Source organism: Macaca nemestrina, chromosome 5 (genome assembly GCF_043159975.1).
Source record: "Macaca nemestrina isolate mMacNem1 chromosome 5, mMacNem.hap1, whole genome shotgun sequence".
NCBI lineage: Eukaryota > Metazoa > Chordata > Mammalia > Primates > Cercopithecidae > Macaca > Macaca nemestrina.
Genome location: NC_092129.1, coordinates 44639701 through 44660964, shown reverse-complemented (window position 1 = coordinate 44660964; position 21264 = coordinate 44639701). Strand labels below are relative to the sequence as shown.

Genomic DNA, 21264 nt, shown 5'->3' with positions numbered 1-21264 from the left:
ATGGTTCTTAACACAGTAATGGACATAATACAAGTATCAATAAATACTCAGTAATTAATTCTTTTAGCTCTCTGCTACTGCTTTGGCCTATAATTATAAATAAGCTATTTTTACGTTTGACTGTTATTCTCTGATGAAGATGAAAGCAAAGGATCTTAACTCTGCTTCTGCTTAAAAAACAATGAAGTGTTTTGGAGTCTGAAGTCTTGCATTCTGAATTCACCTTTATTATTTATTAACTGTGTGACCTTGGTCAAATCCATTTTTCTCAGCATCTCTTTTGTCATTCGTAAAACAGTAATAACTATATTTGCTTCACAGATTAAGGACCAATGAGGTCAGGCATGTGACAGTATTTGTAAGCTATTCTATGTTATACAAGTGATGGTTATTTATATTATCAATGAGAAGTTGGTAGAAAAAAAATTTCCCGAAAGTCCAGTTAGGAGACATGCATGTAAAGGAATGTGGGGCTGTGGAGAGCTCAGTTAGGACACTAGAGCTTTAGGAATACACTCATCACATTTTACAAGGCAATATTTTAAAACGTGCCCAAGGGCTTCAACCAATAAAAAACTAAAGTTGCTACTTGCTAGAAGAAATAAACCTCCATAAGCTATATAGTATCTGTTCCTTCTAGTTTACTCTTAAATGGAGAAAAGCAATTACATACACACAGAAATACCTAGTCAATCAGCCCTGAAGTAGTTACCAGGAACTTGAGAGCAGCTACATACTTTTGTTTCAATAACTAACTGAACACGTGCTTCACTCAGGTCTGCTCCTAGATACTTTTATGGCTTATAGTTAACTCTGCTGGGTAAAGGTCTTGCTTCTTCCCTGACCTTGGATCTTGATGCCGTTGCAAAACTGCTGCACCAATTCCTACTTCATTCTCAAATCAGCCTTAACCACACTTTCTGTTCTACCCAGCATTTGAGAAAGAGTATGTCCCCAGAAGCTGTGGGAAAAGATCCAGAATGCCTGTTACCATTAACGAGTTGTTAATGGTCTTAACAACTTATATTCTCTTGTATTCAGAACCAAAACTCTTTGTTTTATGTTTAATGAAGAATATAAAAATGCAAAGATGGCCACAGGACATCAAAAAAGTATACTTGAATCCTTCATCCATTTCTGAAAAAGAAAAAAAAACAGTGTTGAATTGTTTGGATTCCATTCAGAGGCATACAGAGAAATAAAAAGTTGAAACTAAGTTTTCGGATTAAAGAGTCTTTAAAGCGTACAATAAAAAAAAAAACTTGTGTTTGCAATAAGGTCCAAAGGAAGGATCTATGTCTTTTCTCACGGCATTAGGGAAACAGGCTCTCACTAGAGCACAATCCACGCAGACCAGCTGTGGAGTCAGAGGGACCTCACCATCACAAATCCTTTTCATATTCTCAGTGATAACTACTCTGAATTAGACTTTTTTTTCCGTGGCGGTCTCTTTTCAAGCCAAAATCCTTCTTCAGTGGACCACTGGAATGGTGAGTGTTCAGTGAACCGCACAATTGCCACAGAGATAAGGATTCCAGATGTTGGGAATCAGAGGTTAAACTAGGTTTTGTTTGCATTACTAACAGACACCTTTCTACTTAACTCAGAAAGACTCATGGGCCTACAGGAAGTGACACACAACCTCAGAGGTGTTTACTGTCCATAGTCTGTAACAGCGTCTCACCCCACGCACAGTGGTAACTGCAGATACGTTCTCGGACATATGTTCCCAGCCCTAAGTAATCTCCATAAACTTAACCATAAATCTAACTACAGCTAAACGTGAGAGTTTCTGTTTTGTTATTATATATCTTAATCCTCCGTGTGGAACATCACTCATTCTACAAGAAAAAGGAGAAGAAAGGCTCTGAACAATAAAATCAGCAATATGTCTCCCCAAATCATGAAACAGTTAAGAATGAGCCCCACTGAAAATACAACCAGAATGTGAAACAAAGCCCCTCTCAAGACCATCATAAAACTGTGGGCTGGTCAAGCTGCCTTTGTTTAGCAGTCAGGTCTTTGGAAGTGAAAAAGCTGTAAATGCGTAGGAAAGTTTTGTCCTTGGGTGTGACTGTTAGTAGCTTGCAAACAAGGAAGGAGAGGAGATGATAAAAATATATATCACCCTTTTTTGATACCACTATCTAAAAGTGTTTTTTTTCTCTCTCTCTGTAAAACCGTATAGATCGATGCCAAGCCCATAATCAACTTTTCTTATCCAGTGTTTGAATATGAAATCATTATAGTAATAGAAACTTAAAATACTCAACCAACTTTGACTTATATAAAAACTGATTAAGTCTGAAGAACATAGAAACAAATTTATTGACCAAATCTGATAAAATTGAAATTAAAATAATTGATTTTATCTTTAAGTCTAGCCTTGGTGTATGTGGATATAAGCTGAACCAAATTAAGACAGAAAAGGAATTCCAGATAAAAGTGGAGGAATGAACACATACCATTTACCACGTTTTTCTTCCAAAATTGGCAGTAAAAGTATTTTAAAAGAAGGAACAAAAGCATGTTTAAGAGACTAATGAAAAAGGGAGAGGAGATAACAGGATTTTTTTTTAAATAAGAAAATCAGGAAGCAGAGGATGAGTAGTGAATGACACAATAGAAATCCCAGCCTATTCTAAGAAAACCTTAAAATTGAGCCAAATCACACTAGGATTCTGGGGACCCTTGAAACATAAATCATCAAGTACTTATAGAAGTAGAGTATACAGCTAAAAGTCTATAGGTATTAGTTAAAATTCTGTTTAAGAAATAGAGACCTACATCTGACACGCTCAGAGATAGCCCCTTCCCCATCCTTGACAGACTAAAATTTTACTTTCTAACAATACAGAATAACAAAAACCCTGGATGCAAGAAAACCAGGCCCAGATAAGAGCTGTGATTCACTTCTTTAAAAAGGAAGGTTACATGAAGGTCTGTATTCTGAATATTATTCCAGTCTGCTTGTTTAGCAAAGTTCTGGAAAGAACGCTATCAGGCTAATGCCTGCAAGAAGAAGATGGGAAAATTACTAGGGGAGAAAAGCTCTATAAATTCTACCATTTGGGGACCTCCCCCAGTAGACCTCCCCCCAGTCTACCATTTGGGGACCTCCCTCCCAACCCTGTAATTGTACTGGGAAGTCTAGCATTTAACAAGTTCCATCCATAAGTGCAGAGCATCCAGTTAGCTTCTTAGTGTGTCATTAACAAATATGCACAGCAAGCAAAATATTCAAAGACATTTTATGAATGAGACAAAAATAAAGATAATTTAAAAACTTGGAAGACACAAAGGAAAAGAAGAGAGAAATAGATTTACAAAATATATTATCATATTTATAATTAAAAAATACATTAATGCAGTAAGACAATGCTTTTAAAAATCTAAGAACAAAAAGAGCTATTCAAAAATTTAAAATATAAAAATATAAAAATTCAGTAGAGGATTAGAAGATAAATTTGATGAGGCTCCGTAAAATAGAAGAGAAAGAGAGAGATGGAGGACAGGAAATAAATTAATAATAATAATAGAGAATCAGCCAAATAGGTCCAACATCTGGATAATAGAAGTTTTTGAAGAGAAATTGAAGTGAAAAATTACCCAAGAAGTTATTCAAGTAGATTTTTCAAGAATGAAAGGCATGGGTTTATAGATTAAAAGGTCCCATCAATGCCCAGCACAATGAATAAAAAAAAGAACTACATCAAGGTAAGCTGTGACATTTTGGATCACCAGGGATATAGTAACAATTCTAAAAAGGTCCATATTTTTAAAAAGTGTTCCATTTTAAATGAACAACAAAACAAATTTGGCAGGAAGAGAATCAGAAAATAGAGTAGCATCAGTTTTCTCAAATGCACTCTTGGAAGGTAAAAATGTCTTTAAAATTTTGAATAAAAATTCTTTTCAATCTAGAATTCTATACCCAGCAAACTATCAAACATGTGTGAAAGTAAAAAGATGTTTTAAGACATGCAAAGTCTCAAAAAATGTAACTCCTGTGTGTCTTTTCTTAGTGAACTAATAGAAAAGGTATAGCAATCAGATGTGTGTGTGAGCTAAGATAAGGAGCATTTGGGATTCAGAAAACAAGAGACCAACCAAAAAAGACCAGAGGCATTCTCTTCAAAAGGATGAAGGGACATTATGGAATAATAATTGAGGTATAGACAGCAAGAAACTGGGTCCAGGTTAAAGCAACAGGATGGAAGATTCCAGAAGGATGTCTCCTAGGGCATGGGGAAGTGGGAGGGGGGCGGATGAAAGCTCACCTGATGCTTTGAATGAACTCTGGCAAAGAATTTTGGAAGAAATCAGTGGTAAGTTCACAGAAAATTAAACTTATTAATTTCAGGTTAACAAAAAGCTGAATGAACAAGAAATGTAGTCATAGTACACTGTATAGTTAACCTATGGATGGTGGTTAACATAGCCATGACAATGTAAGTAATGAGTATTAGTTTAACCTAACTATTGATTGTATCCGGTGAATGGGGAAAACAGTGGAAGGAAGACGGTACTAAGTAAGTGTAAGAGAAATCAAACCTGCATTGTTCAGAATGGGGAATTAAGATCTAAAACGGAAAAATCAAGAAATAGTGTCACAAGCATACCATTTAGAAATACAGAGGTAACTAGAAGAAACTACTGAGATCGTAGAAGGTGGCAGTTTTGAAGAAGTAGAAACTGAATGTAGACAAGAGTGAGACAAGGAACTTGTTTCTTGTTTAGCCTTATAGGACCACTTGATATGAAACATTATGTGTGTACAGTTGATAAAAATAACTTTTAGGCCAGGCTCAGTGGCTCACGCCTGTAATCCCAGGACTTTGCGAGGCCGAGGCGGGTGAATCACAAGGTCAAGAGATCGAGACCATCCTGGCTAACATGGTGAAACCCCATCTACTAAAAATACAAAAATTAGCTGGGCGTGGTGGTGCGTGTCTGTAGTCCCAGCTACTTGGGACCCTGAGGCAGGAGAATCACTTGAATCCTGGAGACGGAGGTTGCAGTGAGCCGAGATTGCGCTGCTACACTCCAGCCTGGTGACAGAGCAAGACTCTGTCACAAAACAAAACAAACAATAACAACAACAAAATAACTTTTAACTTTAATTTTAAAAAGAGAATAGCTAGAGAACTAGTGCTATGAAACGGTTTGGTACATCCAGCTACTAACCAACTGGGGAGATTTATACAATAAACTGTTGCTCAGTTGAATTTTTACAGAGAAGTCGTTTACCAACAAGAAATAATTAAAATGGACATTTCTGGCAGACAGTACAGCCCATACAAATATATAGAGACAGGACAGGGGAGGACACACTTAGGAACCTACAGGTAATATGAAACGGTCAGAGCAGGGGAGCACAGATGGTGATAGTGGTCTGAGTTGAAGTAGGTGAGGAATGTGTCCAAATGGACACTGGAATCTTGAAATCCGCACTAAGGAGTTTGAACTTTTTCCCGTAGATAGTCGGGAGCTCTCTGCAGATTTAAGCCAGAGAAATAACAACAGATTTCCATTTGGAAAAGTATATCTGACAGTTTTATGGAGAGTCAATACAGAGGCCTGAGACAGAAGGCAAAGAGTCGATTCAGGGGACTATTACTAAAGTCTAAGCAGAAACAAACAAGTCACTAAACCAAGGCATAGTAAAAGGGATGTAGAAGCATAAGGATGTGGTAGCTACCAGTGTAGGAAACTGGCGCTAAGAAGAGAGATGCAGAAAATCTTCCCAATTACCCAGAGACACATACCATTACTCCGTTTAAGGGAAAACCATGCTGACTTGTCAAGTAACTTGAGAAGAGAACACAACTAGTAAATGATAAAATCGGAATTAAATCTAGGTTCCCATAAATACAAATCTTGTTTTTTAGCTGGATTACATGGAGACAAACCTTTACTTCATACATAAAATGGGAAAGATAATAGGATGTAACTCATGTGATCACTGGGAGGAGAAAATGCGAATGCCCATAAATTTGTTTTTTAACCTAAAAAGAGTTACACAATATTGGTAGTTAAAATAACTTTGCCCTAAGTCCAGCTGTTTCCAAACTTCTGTATTCATCATTTCTACTCCCTTCTGTACACTTACACTAAGATGTGACAAATATTTGATTTTTACATGTACTGTAATTTCATGCAGTTGTACATCTGTGATGTAATCCTGTCTTTTTGAAAAATTGCCCATTTGTTCCAACCGAATCTAAGTTCTCTGAAAACCAGGTGGGAACTTTAGACTCTTCACATAGAATATACGTAATGTTTTCTATCTGCTTAAATATATACTGACCCTTTGAATTAAAGTTCTTTTCCAATCCCTCCAAATTTCTGTGCAGTATTAAAATACACCTTTCTTTCCCCACCCACAGGGAGGGCAGACTGAAACACAAAGACGGGGGTTATTTTTTGGTAATAATCATTTGCACTTGTGGGTCGGGTTAATAACAGTCAAGCACACAAAATCTGTCGGAAACAATAACACAAAGGTCTTATCTTTGATATGCTCAGAGGTCTCCAAGTTTTCTATTATTTCTGTTTCAGTGTGACACACATTGTCTGAAAGGAGGAGAGGGAGGGGCTCTGCTGGCAGCTCCATTATCTATGCCTCGTTGTTAGCCTGGGGAGAAGATATCATTTACTCTGCCACCTTTGTGTCTCCTGGAAAATCAGATAACCTACTTAATGCTTTCTAACCAGTTGAGCAATCTGGACCCTACATAGATGCTGTAACTCCTTGGCACTGATGTCTCGGGCTAAATTGCTCAGTCCCTGGACTCTATACTATTTCACAAAAATACTGAAGAAAACAGCCTGGTGAAATAAGGTTTGCTATTTTGTATGGGGGTTGCTATGTTGGTGTTTCTAGGACTTCGTCAGTCTCTCTCTATTTAGGATCATTTGCCTTAATTTTCCTCCATGATTGCACTAGGTTTATTGCTCCAGTATATTTCTGCAGGGGAAGGGAGGGCGGGGAGGTACCTGAATACCCAAGGGATTGCCAGCCTGCCTGATATCACCTGACTGCTCAGACCTTCTATCACAACAAGCGCATTCCTGAGGATTCAGTTGCATTGCTGGTGCTAATCCCAGGCTAGAGACATCAGAGGAAACTAAAAGCGAATGTGCATTTTCTATAACTGCAAGGGTAAGGAGCAAAGACAGAAGTGGGAAGAGGGTAGAGCCACAGCTCAACCAGAAACATTCTTAGGGGAAATAAATGAAAAGCCACACTGTGCTTACACCTCTGCCGGAAACAGTCAAATCCAAGGACATGTCATCAAGCTAAACAGTCGTATTATTACAAGCAAAATTGCGTTCTTCACTGGTTTTTTGTTGTTATCCTGACTGTATTATTATGCTTAATTATTCATTCTCAATTTTCTCCATTATTGCTGTTATTGATGATACTGTGTTTTTAAAAACCCTGTAATAAAGCCACTTCCCTTAATCAGTCACTGTTTATTTTCTGTACTTCTGTCTCCATGGTGCAAGAGACATAATTGCTTTTCATTTTCCGCAGGCAGCAAGGGTGGAGAGAGAGGGAAGGTACTGGAAAAGGAAGGCTCTCCCCAAGTGCCTTGCACAGGGTACATGGCAAAGCTACTCTCACGGGCATTATGCTTTCATCTGACTTTCTCAGCACATTTAAAGTCTGGCATGTGTTCCAGGAAGAGGAACTTAACCTGCAGGAGGAGTTAACCTGGTAGGTTACAAGTCCTAGAAAGCCTGTGCCCAATAGTGGGCCACAAAGCCTAAAAGATAAAGTTATTAAATATATATCACTGCCTTGGAAAAGTTTCTGGCCTTCAATTCCTATCTAAACTTAGTTAGCTTGTTATCCCAGGAAAAAAATGTATCTTATAATAACTACCTGGGCAATCTACTGAAAATGTAAACACTACAGCAATCATGTGATTCAAAGTACTCATCCTACAGATGGAAATACTGAGGCTGACAAGAGGTCGAATGACCTCTTGCAAGGTCACACAGCAAATTAGGTGTGGACCCAGGAAAACAAACCGAGGCTGCAGGATCCCGGTCAGGTTCTCTCTCTTCCTTAAACCACAGTCTTCCTCAATATGATTCTCCAGAACTGACAGTGATGAAAAATAACTCACAAGATGACTTACAAATGGTCAGTAAAGCCTATGCTTGCCAATGACCAAAAAAAAAAAAAAAAAAAAAACCACTTTAGTTGAATTGACATTTCTCCCCCCAAAAATCTGATCATCGAATAGAATGTCTGTATAGTGTTATAATTTACTGCTGCATAGTACTGTATACTGTTATAATTTATACACCTCATATTAGCTGTGGTAACTCAGAAGTTTATATTATTCTGATTCACATTCTACCATATACTAAAAGCCGACTATGGGTGAGATATTGCATTAGATACTGTGGGGACAAAGGCAGCCCCCTCTTTGGAGTTCAAAATGAATGAGGCTGGGTTTCATCTCCTCTGGGCACCTCTTTAAAACTTCTAGGTAAGTTCCATCTGCTTCTCAGGCAGTCTCACCCCACCCATTGCAGGAATTCAACCCCGTCTCAATTCATTTTTCTCTCTGTGTGAGTCCCTCATTCCATCTGAAATCCCATCCCAAGTCTGCAGCAGGATAAATGGTGGGCAGGCATCTGAGATAAGGCAATTACTGCCTCTGAATCTGTAGTATAGAGTTGCTGTATAGAGTAGTTGAGTTGTATTTTTCAGAATGTATGCTGAAGGCAAGCCTGTCTGTTTCTTATTTGTCTCCTGTTACATGAAAGTCATCTCTTGAGGACAACCATAGGGAAGAAGGGTAAGGGAAGAATGGGAACAGAACCATGAAACCAACTTAGATGATAAGAATCCTTCTGTTGAATTAGCAGTAAATTTAGTGTTCTATTATTGTGGAGTAGATGTGGTAGATGGAATTAGCAGGCCCAATTCTTCACCCTTACATGTGTCCCATTCTTCCGCCATGTAGCTTTGCAGTTCTTCCCAAAAGGAGGTAAGCAATTGCCTGCACTTTGACTTTCGGTTCCTCCCTGTAACTCGATTGGCCCACGGAAATAGGTAACAGCAACAGTGAGCCAATTTCAAGCTTCTGTCATAAGATCTCTTGTGTTTCTGCTAGTTTTCTTGTGTGGATGTCATGGCCATGAGGAGAGCTTTCCCTGAGTAACTGCAGCCCACTCAGCCTGGGCTCTAAGATGAACACATGTGAAGCCAACCAGAGGCCAACACACAGCAAGGAACCACGCTCAGCTAGATTTACAGCTTGAAGAATAGCCCCTGGCGGAGCTCAGCCAACCCGCAGCCAACCTACTGCTGCATGAGAAAGAAATGTTACTGGGGATTTGGTGGCTGTTAATGCAGCCATAGCTAAATGATAAATAAGAGTTTTTTTTTTTAATATTTTACAGAAGTTTTAATTATATACATACATGTTTTTCTAATACTCTATCAACATAATTTTATAGAAATATAAAAATATGAAAAGTCACTCATAATTCCACCAACCAGAAATAGTTACTATTTTCATGTCCATCATATATGTACTTTTTTAAAAAACGAATTTTCTCTCATCAGAACAATCTGATGAATTGGATTGGGCCACATGGGAAGGCAGAGGTACCAGGCTTTGGAGGTTTGCACAGAGCAGCTAACCTCTCTGCCAAGACTTTAGCTGGAAAGTTGGACATAGGAACCCTTGTAAACCTGTGCGCTTTGGAGCCTTGGGGGCCCACACAGTGATTGCGAAGAGTGTTTAAATCCATATATGTATTTATTTGCTCCTTCAGTGAATGTCACAAATGTTGCTAACATTAAAAGTGGTCCTTATGTTGGAAGTTTTAGGAAGCAGTTAACTAGAAAAGCTTTTTTTTTCCTTCAACTTTTAAGTTACAGGGTACATGTGCAGGATGTGCATGTTTTTTACGTAGGTAAACATGTGCCATGGTGGTTTGCTGCACAGATCAATCCATCACCTAGGCAATGAGCCCAGCATCCATTAGATATTCTTCTTGATGCTCTCTCTCCCTCATTCCCCAACAGGCCCCAGTGTGTGTTGTTCCCTGCAATGTGTCCATCATCTGGATGGATGTTCTCATCATCCAGTTCCCACTTATAAGTGAGAACATTTGGTGTTTGGTTTTCCTGTTTCTGCATTTGTTTGCTGAAAATAACAGCTTCCAGCTCCATCCATGTCCCTGCAAAGGACATGATCTCATTCCTTTTTATGTTGCATAGTATCCCATGGTGTATATGTATCACATTTTCTTTATCCAGTCTATCATTGATGGGCATTTGGGTTGATTCCACATCTTTTCTATTGTGAATGGTGCTGTAATGAACATACCCATGCATATGTCTTTATAATAGAATGATTTATATCCCTTTGGGTATATACCCAGTAACAAGATTGCTGGGTTAAATGGCATTTCTGCCCCTAGATGTTTGAGGAATCTCTACATTGTCTTTCAAAATACTTGACCTAATTGAACACTCCCATCAACAGTGTAAAAGTGTTCCTTTTTCTCTATAGCCTTGCCAGCATCTGTTATTTCTGGACTTGTTAATAATTGCCATTTTGACTGGCATGAGATGGTATCTTATTTATGGTTTTGGTTTACATTTATCTGATGATCAGTGATGTTGGGCTTTTTTTTCATGTTTGTTGGCGACATGAATGTCTTCTTTTGAGAAGTATCTGTTCATGTCCTTTGCTCACTTCTTAATGAAGTTGTTCGTTTTTTTTCTTGTAAATTTGTTTAAATCCTTTGTAGTCTCTGGATATTAGACCCTTGTCAGATGGATAGATTGCAAAAATTTTCTCTCATTCTATAGGTTGCCTGTTCACTCTGATGATAGTTTATTTTTCTACACAGAAGATCTTTAGTTTAATTAGATCCCATTTGTCAATTTTTGCTTTTGTTGCAATTTTTTTTGGCGTTTTCATCATGAAATCTTTGCCTATGCCTATGTCCTGAATGGTATTGCCTAGATTTTCTTCTAGGGTTTTTATAGTTTGGGGTTTTACATTTAAGTCTTTAAACCATGTTGAATTACATTTTGCACATCATGCAAGGAAGGGGTCCAGTTTCAATTTTCTGCATATGGCTAGCCAGTTCTCTGAGCAGCATTTATTAAATAGTGAATCCTTTCCCCATTGCTTGTTTTGTCAGGTTGTTGAAGATCAGATGGTTGTAGGTGTGTGGTCTTATTTCTGAGTTATCTATTTTGCTCCATTGGCCTATGTGTCTGTTCTTGTACCCCAGTAGCATGCTGTTTTATTACTGTAGCCTTGTAGTATAGTTTGAAGTCAGGTAGCATGATGCATCTGGCTGTTCTTTTTGCTTAGGATTGTCTTGGCTATTCGGGCTTAAGAAGAGTTTTGCTGTTGTTTATCTTTTTCTCTTTTGCTTTTTGATCTGGAAGATCAAGGACGGCACTACTTTATCACTTAATGGTTGTTTTCTTATTAACATAAAAGGCTATCAGATGTCCATCTTAGTAATGACTCTTTTTTTTTTTTTTTTTTTTGAGATGGAGTATCGCTCTGTTGCCCAAGCTGCAGTGCAGTGGCGCGATCTCGGCTCACTGCAAGCTCGGCTTCCTTGCTTCACGCCATTCTCCTGCCTCAGCCTCCCAAGTAGCTGGAACTACAGGTACCCTCCACCACGCCCTGCTAATTTTTTGTATTTTTAGTAGAGACGGGGTTTCACCATTTAGCCAGGATGGTCTCGATTTCCTGACCTCGTGATCCACCCGCCTCGGCCTCCCAAAGTGCTGGGATTACAGGCGTGAGCCACTGTGCCCGGCCAGTAATGACTCTTTTAAGTTCTCACTACATGCTATTGGCTCCCAGTCTTTATTTAAGAAAAAAAGGAGGCTGGGTGCAGTGGCTCACACCTGTAATCCCAGCACTTTGTGAGGCTGAGGTGGGAGGATCACAAGGTCAGGAGCTTGAGACCAACCTGGCCAATATGGTGACACCCATCTCTACTAAAAATACAAAAATTAGCCGGGTGTGGTGGTGCACACCTATAATCCCAGCTACTCAGGAGGCTGAGGCAGAAGAATCACTTGAACCTGGGAGGCGGAGGTTGCAGTGAGCTAAGATCACTCCACTGCACTCTAGCCTGGGTGACAGAACAAGACTCCATCTCAAAAAAAAAAAAAAAAAGAAAAGAAAAAAAGAAAAAAAGGATGCCATATTCTCATAGTTACAGGTTTTTTTGAGAACAGTGGACAATGGGTAGAGCATTATCTTTGGAATATAACATTCTGGTGGGGAGAAAAGGTTTGTAGTAACTAAATCATGCAGATTTTGTAAGTGTCCAATCCAATCTGTCATGTGAGAGGTTATATCATTTATCCATTCCACAAATATGTAACAAGGGCACACCATCAAAAGAATGATCTGGGAAAGGAGACAGACTGGGTTGAAATTTTATCTTGGATTACTGGAAGGATAGGGAAGACAATAATGGAAACACTAAATTGCAAAAGTAAAGAAAATCAGCTGCCAAAAAATTTTGATGAGGAAAGGCAATGGCTTAGGAAGAACCTTGAAGTACTGACATATTTAATAGTTTGATAGAGAAGGAGGAGCCTACAAGGGCAACACAGATGGAAGAGACAGATAGATATAAGGAAAACAGAGGAATTGTGGAAGATAAGGGAAGAGAATAATTCAGAAGTCAGGAAGATACCAACATTGTCCAATGCTGCTGAGAGACCTGGTGAGATGAAAGACAGAGAAGTATTCATTGAGGTTGCAGGTATCAAAATGTACTTACATGAGGGGATAAATAATCAGTCTTTAAGAGGGAGGCTAATACAATTAGAAATATAGAGAAACAAAGTGGAAATACATAAAGAAAAAAGATAGGGTTTTATTGGGGAAGTAAATCATTGATTAATTTTATAAAGGGTAGGTAAGAGCTTGTAATTTCTATACTATACTACACAGCCTTTAGCAGAAATGAGAAAATGAAGATAAACTCAACGAAAACAACTCAAGTGACCAGGATCATGTTATTCAGTCATATTTTGTGTGTTCGAAAAGAGGGGGTACAACGTTGCAAATTAGATGAAAAAGGTGACCCTGGAGAATCCATAGAGAGAATCTTGCTTTCTCTATGGTTGAGGGATTACCTATTATGCATCAGATGCCTTTTTTGGTATTTTATATGTGACTCCATTTAATGTTTACAATGATAGTTAACACATACTACTATGGGGGTAGGCATCTTTCTATGGGCATTATGTGTAACACCTCACTGATAACTTCCATAATGTTGGTAATACTATTCCCCTTTTAAAAATGAGAATAATGAAAGCATTCAGAAAGATTAAGTAGTTTGCTAAGAGTCACAAACTAATAAACAGCACATTTGGATTCAAATTCCTGAGTTCAAAGTCCATGTTACTTTCATTGCATTTATTACTTGGCTCAAAAGAGGAAGAGAAGAGAAACAGAACAAGGAAGTGAAATCAGAGATAAATGTCAAAACGTTTAAATTTAATTAACAAACCAGCTGCATTTCGGGTCAGATATGCCCATACGGTGTCTTGCAAATGCCTTTGTACTAATATTGGCTAAGAGGCAGTAGGTTCTGCTGAAAGCAATACTGTAAGGAAAATGAAAGAGAAAGGCTGTGACAATACAATCATGATCATAAGTGAGAAAAGCCTCCTTCAATTTGCTGAAGGGTGGAGATTATTCAAAGCACTGGAAACACTGGTTCTTACTTTTTTTCTCATCCCTTTCTCCCAGTCCACTGAAACATGTCTGCTTAACTTTCATCCTTAGAAACACTCACTGAATATAAGCTTTTTGCATAAGGAAGAACAGTTGTATGGTCAAAAGACAATGTTAGGGTCTACCTTTTACCAGGTATAACTCACTCACATGTATGTTTTTCTGTTTTGCAGCTAATTTCTACAATGGGTACTTCGCAGATCCATGGGGAAAATTCAATAAAACAATGTATATATATAGACTTTATGGAATTTAAAGTGCTATACAAATGGCATGCATCATTATTCTCTGAACATTCAGATTCCAAAAGACTGCCCCATACACCTCAATTTCCTCCAACTTTCTTCTCAGCCTTCTCCATTCCATGTCCACCTCTCACTATGTCCCAGAAAGGACACACTGTATGCTTACCAATGATCCTTGCTGATTGCCAAAGGTTAAGTGGAAACACATTGTGGAGATACGTTATAGATGTTAAAACCTAGGGAATCCAAAAGACCTAGAGTTCTATAATACTGCACTATCACATTCAATCTAAGACGCAGGTATCTCTACATTCTAACAACTCTGAAATATGGATGCATCTTGTAATTAACATGATAAGAAACCGTAATGTCCTGTCGATCAAATCTAGCTGACCACCTGCTTTTGTATGGCTCTAGTGCTAAGATTGGTTTGAACATTTTTTACGGTTACAAAAAAAAAAAAAGAAAAATAGTTTTATAACATGTAAAAGTTACATAAAATTCAAATTTCCATGTCCACAAATAAAGCTTTATTAGAACACAGTCATAGCCATTTGCTTACATATTGCCTATGGTTGCTTTCTTGCTACGATGGCAGGATTCAGCCATTATAATAGAGACCTTGTGGACCTTAAAGCCTAAAATATTTACTATCATCATTTACAGATAAGGCTTGCTGATTCTTATCATACTTTAATTGACAACACTTTATGTTTTTTAGTGGTTTTATTAGAGTTCTCCAGAGGAACAGAAGCAATATGATAGATAGATAGATAGATAGATAGATAGATAGATAGATAGATAGATAATGGATAGGTAGATAGATAGATGTTGGATAGAGATATCTCTATCCATGTATATCTATATCTATATCTATATCTGTATCTATATCTATATATACGGCTCCTGCAATTATGGAACTTGAGAAGTCCCAGGATCTGCCATCTGCAAACTGGAGACTCAGCAAAGCCAGTGGTATAATTGGGTGCAAGTCTGAAGGCTGGAGAACCTGGGCAAGCAATGGTGTAAATCTCAGTCTGAGGACAAAAGACCCATGGCCCGACTCAAGCAGTTGGTCTTCTCTGGTATCTTTTTGAAATAATTGCATTACACAGGTGGTTGGAAAGTAGTCTTCACAAACTCCTAAAACAAAATTCCAGGTTAGCAGCTGGGAATCAAATGTACGCGGGGCAAATCTCTCAGATTTTTTAGAGCCTAAATGGTGATAGTGGGGCTCTGAGAGAAAAAAAATATATATATTTCTTATGAAAGAAAGAAATCTGGCATAAGAAACTTATTTATGCAGTGGGTCCTGGAGTTTGGGGAAGATTATAAATTACAAGATTAGTACATATACTTAACACATACCAACGCAAGCTAGTTTCCCCTAGTTTACCAAAAGACCTAAAAATATGCTATTAATAAAAGAGTTTTCTCATTAAATGAGGACTTAAGCCGCCCTGCTTTTGGACACCACTTTTTGAGGATAGCTACAGGGGCAGAAAGCGTTTGCCTTTATTGATTGCAAAAATAGGAGAGGAGTCATGACCTCATGATGGACAGCTCAGAAGCTGGGCAGGACTCCTCATGGTTTAGCTCTTTATGTTTGGTTTCATTTTCTCAACTTTCTCTCCTCAAGTACTTCTTGAGGAGTCATGGCATCCAAGTACTTCTCCCCTCGGGCTCAATTAGGAAAATCTAGGAAAAGCCTCTGATTGTCTGGTTTAGGTCACGTTCTCACTTCCTGGACCAATCTGCAGTTTAGTAGGTGAGGTTCTACGTGACCGACTGCAGAGGTGCGTACTTACTCTTAAATCAGTCACTGTTGCTAACCAGGCAGGGTGGGTGGAGGAACTCCCATCTGGCTCTCATGCTTGTGAAATGGAGAGCAGCTGAGGAAGAAAGAATGAAGCTCCTAAAAAGGGAAGGAAGCACAGACGTAGCCATGGGGGAGCTCTGAGTCAGCCAGCCTCCCCGGTTCCTGTGTCCTGCCCTAGGTCTGATGTCAAGGCCAGCCAAGGTTCATGTCCCCAACAACACAATATTTTAAGAATTTATGGAACAACTTCATCAATGACATCATGGTAAAAATGGCAACTATGAAATACCTACTATGGGAAAAAAACCAGAATCCCCGACCATTAAAAGTGTATTTTACAAATCACAGAAAAAATATTTAATAGAAAACATAATTTGTCATTATTTGATTGTTGCTCATGACTCAGATTCTCTGATGTCCACCATGTTCTTTAGTAGTCTACAATTTCTGTTCACGAGACTTAAGGACTCTGCCTTGAATAAAGAGCAGATCACATTAGTAGGTGACACAAAGAAAAACGAAATATCTTAGGATCAGGGAGAGGAAGCTCAGGAGTGCCTCAGCTCTGTATGTGTGAAGGAGACTTGATTTTTGGCATATCTGGCAGAGTTTAGAGGAGTCTCTTCAGAGTTTGACTTTCTAGCTGTATTAGTCTGTTCTCATGCTGTTGATAAAGACATTCCAGACACTGGGTAATTTATAAAGAAAAAGAGGTTTAATGGACTCACAGTTCCTCATGGCTGGGGAGGCCTCACAATCATAGAAGAAGGTGAAAGGCACATCTTATGTAGTGGCAGACAAGAGAGAATGAGAACCAAGTGAAAGGGGAAACTCCTTATAAAATCATCAATCTCATGAGACTTATTCACTACCATGAGAACAGTATGGGGAAAACTACCCCCATGATTCAATTATCTCCCACCAGGTCCCTCTCACAACACATGGGAATTATGGGAGCTACAATTCAAGATGAGATTTGGGTAACCATATCCTAACCATATCCCTGGCCAAAGAGCAACTTATCCCCATATTCCCTTCCTCCTTGTGCACTTAACTCAGAAAGGATGTTCTCCCAATGTATCTACATTTTAAACAAGACTCATTTCTTAACTGCTCAGAGAAAATTTTTTTCCTTTCTTATTTTCTTCTATAGTTCTCTAATTTCTTCTTAACATATTTGCCTCTAATCCTCTTTATTTTTAGTTTCAATGCCTTAATTTTTTCCTACTTAGTGATTAATTCCTACTAATCCTTAGTTTTATCTATTTTTATATTGAAATTTTTATCTGATGGGTTTAAGTATTTTATCTTATTCTTTAATAATCTATAGTTTTATAATTTTAATGATCCACTTTTATCTTTTAAATCTCATTCTTTTAATCTTAATTTCAAACTCAACATTTTGTTCTACTGGAATTTTAATTCTCTTATACGTACTTTTACTTTATTCTCGTTTCTTTTATTCTAAATTTTTATTTAAAATTTTTTCTCTAAACCTCTACTGCCTTGACTTTTCTTTTTCCTTTCCTCTTTTTTTTTAAGTTTTAAAAATTATGATTGACAAAAGGAGTGTGAAAGTGGTGAAAATGAGAATGGTGATGGAATTGATAATAGTAGTAGCAGAGGGGCCAGGTGCGGTGGCTCACACCTGTAATCCCAGCACTTTGGGGGGCCAAGGTGGGTGGATCACAAGGTCAGGAGATCGAGACCATCCTGGCTAACACGGTGAAACCCCATCTCTACTAAAAATACAAAAAAAATTAGCCAGGCATGGTGGTGGGTGCCTATAGTCCCAGCTACTTGGGAGGCTGAGGCAGGAGAATGGCGTGAACCCAGGAGGCGGAGCTTGCAGTGAGCCAAGATGGAGCCACCGCACTCCAGCCTTGGTGACAGAGCGAGACTCCATCTCAAAAATAAATAAATAAATAAATAAATAAATAAATAAATAAATAATAGTAGCAGAGGAGAGAGGTAGAAGCCCTTCTTTCTCTCTATGGCTCTTAGGGCCTCTGTGTTTGCCCCCGCATAAATTCCTAACTTCCTTACCCTCCACAAAAACCCCCACCTTTGGAAATTTGGGGAAATCTTTAATCAATACCCCCAAGATGACTAATTTCTCTACACAGGAAGAACAACTCATTTATTGAGATATTTTCACTTCTTGAGACCTCACACTATGTTGGTTTTGGCAGTTTGTAGGCTTTGCAGACAGGAGAGAATGGCAGGGAGGCACCTTTCCTGAGGGTCATCTGCTATGCAATAATGCTGGCCTAAGCTCCTTACTGTTGACCAGCACGGAGACTTCTATCACTAGACCCAAACAAACACGCAGCGGATAATCCACAGCTGGGTTTCTTTTTGAACAACAGTCTGCCCTTAGAAATAGTAGTGTTTACCTCATAGACTTTCATAAGAATTCAATGAGTTGATGTTTGTAAAACCCTTAGAACTATGCATGGCATACAGTAACTGCTATACGCTAATTCAATTTAAAATTTCTAAGTTGATTTCTCACATTTATTGGTGTCACAGAAGAATCCTCTTCTGGTTCAGTGAAACTTAGTCCCATTTCCTCACTGGAAAAGCAAAGAAAAAGCTAATGAAAGTGAGACTTATTCAAAAGAGGTTTGTTGTTATTTATTTTACTTTTGTTATGGAATCATCTGGCATCTCTGAAAAATCTTCATAGATGCCAGAAACCATATTGTTCAAATCAGAAAGTCGTCTGTTTTCCATCTTGTTTCTGTTGAGCACAAGAAAGAAATAGAGATTGGTTTCTTTCAGGATCTTTCCATCTTCTTAAGTGACAGATAACTGGGGAAAGTTAGACAGAACTCATGACCCATTAATGACTACTGCACAGGGATGGCAACCTGTAAGATGGAGCTGATTGTATTCCTACTTCAAGAAATTTTCCCTCATCAGAGCTCCATCCTTGCAATGCTCCATGTAGAAGAATTTCCTTCCTTTTGATGGCTTTTGTCACATTATTAATGAATGTCCTCCTGCTCAGCCTTTAGGAATTGATACCTCTACCTTTTTTCTGCATTAAAGACTGGACCCTCGGGTCTTCTTCAACCATTGCCCAACACTCTCAGGCAACAAATAATCCTTCTTTCATTGACTCACCAATAAACTCCACCTCAACACATTTTTCCCATTTCCAGAAGGTCCTATCTTGTATACATGAATTATCAGGTCTAGGTGAGCCTTCTCCAATTAGGACAGTGGTTTTTAACTGATGATAATTTACCTAGGAAAACGGATAATTATATTTCCTTAGATTCACTAAATTTGCCTGGAATTTTTCCTTCAAAAGCAAGCTGAGCTTAAAAAATCTTTTTTATTTCAATAACTTTAAGCTACAAATGGTTTTTGGTTACATGGATGAGTCATATAGTGGTACAGTCTGGGATTTTAGAGTACCCATTACCCAAATAGTGTACTTTGTGCCCAACAGGCAATTCTTCATCTCTCACCCTCCTTCCCACTCTCCCGAATCTCCAATGTCCATTATACTACTCTGTATGCCCTTACATACCCATATCTTAGTTCTCACTTGTAAGTAAGAACATGTGGTATTTGGTTTTTTATTTCTTAATTACTTCACTTAGGATAGTACTCTCTAGTTCCATCCAAGTTGCTGCAAAAGACATTATTTCATTCTTTTTTATGGGTGAGTAGTATTCCATAGTGTATGTACACACACACACACACACACACACTTTCTTTATCCATTCATTGGTTGGGCACTTTGGTTGATTCCATATCTTTGTAATTGTGAATTGTGCTAAAAGCAAACTGTTTCGTTGAGTTACTTTTGTTTCATTTTTCTCATCTTGGATCTCATAGACTTCTGTATTATGGAAAACGATTTCTTTGACAGAGGATTAAATTTTAAAATATCCATCAAGTGATATCCACAATTTTTAGACCATTTATTTTTCTGTGTGTTTTTTTAATATAATACTTGTGTTTATTTTGGTACATACATTTCCTAATCAGGGCTCCCTCTGTGTGGACATTGGGTTGCTGTTTGACATTCATTTATCCCACTGATCTATGACAAATGTAGCCTTTCTTGGACGTAAACACCAAAATTTCTGGTGGCTCACATGGTGAACTACCAGGGTCATTGGAAAGTAGATGGATTGCTTATTCATGGACCACCTTTTAAAGGCCAATATATTTACGAAAAATTTTTTAAACTGCTAAAATTATTCATGAGGTGAATACTGATAGTACTGAGTGGTAACACATGGAATGAAACACATGAAATGAAACCAGAGAGTATTTGACCCATATATATAGCCTTGGTGTGAGGTTCGTAGATAACACTGACAGAGAGTCTTTGTGGGCTGATCGTCATCTCTCAGATCCTATTCTGAACATGGTAAAATGTAATCATTTCCCTACTGTAGTCCCTGGAAGGGCTCTTATGCAGTGTGCCTGCCATCCTGACTGGATTGGGGGAAGCAGGGAGACTCAAACACGAAAACTTTACAGATGAGCAGTTGATCTCCCAGCAATATTTAAAACTATGCATGGGTACCATAAGAGATTTCTTCTCCTATTAATGAATATCTAATAACTTAAACTGTCTATATCCCACTAACAGAGATGATAAAAATATCTTTTCCCTTCTGACATATTCATAAGGAAGCAACTGTCTTTAAGAAAATATTTCAGGCCGGGCATGGTGGCTCACACCTGTAATCCCAGCACTTTGGGAAGTTGAGGCAAGTGGATCACTTGAGGTCAGGAGTTCGAGACCAGCCTGGCCAACATGGCAAAACCCTGTCTCTACAAAAAAATAGAAAAATTAGTCAGGAATGATGGCATGTGCCTATAATCCCAGCTAATCAGGAGCCTGAGGCAGAAGAATCGTTTGAACCAGGGAGGCAGAGGTTGCAGTGAGCTGAAATCACGCCACTGCACTCAAGCCTGAGCGACACAGCAAGACCTTGTCAAAGAAAGAAAGAGAGAAGGAAGGAAGGAAGGAAGGAAGGAAGGAAGGAAGGAAGGAAGGAAGGAAGGAAGGAAGGAAGGAAGGAAGGAAGGAAGGAGAAAAAAGAAAGAAAGAAAGAAAGAAAGAAAGAAAGAAAGAAAGAAAGAAAGAAAGAAAGAAAGAAAGAAAGAAAGAAAGAGAGAGAGAAGAAAGAAAAGAAAGAAAGAGAGAGAAAGAAAATATTTTAACACAGCATTTAGGATATCACTTAGGGAACTTGAGAACCTGGGTTCAAGAGTCAATGCATCACATTAAGAGAAAATTGGGAGGACTTTCTTTTTATTCCTGAAAAGTGATGGAACAGAAGAGATAGAAAAAATTGGGGGAGATTAGAGCCTGTCACAGAGGAGGCAGCCAGGGAAAACCTCTGGGGATATATGGTAGCTTGGTGCAAATATCTGTTATAATTGCATCTCCATGACA

At 38.4% G+C, this 21264-nt stretch overlaps 1 long non-coding RNA gene across 6 annotated transcripts in view; it reads right to left on the bottom strand.

Moving 5' to 3' along the window:
- Positions 1–21264, bottom strand: part of LOC105465733 (uncharacterized) — a 266792-nt gene that overhangs the window by 5406 nt on the left and 240122 nt on the right. For 5 of the 6 annotated variants that reach the window (XR_011623416.1, XR_011623421.1, XR_011623419.1 and 2 more), the window contains 2 exons: positions 18349–18409; positions 15520–15929 (listed from right to left, as the gene is read on the bottom strand). This is a non-coding gene — a long non-coding RNA (uncharacterized lncRNA). Of the gene's footprint in view, positions 1–15519; positions 15930–18348; positions 18410–21264 lie in introns of those variants that run through there. The other variant, XR_011623420.1, reaches the window with a different exon arrangement.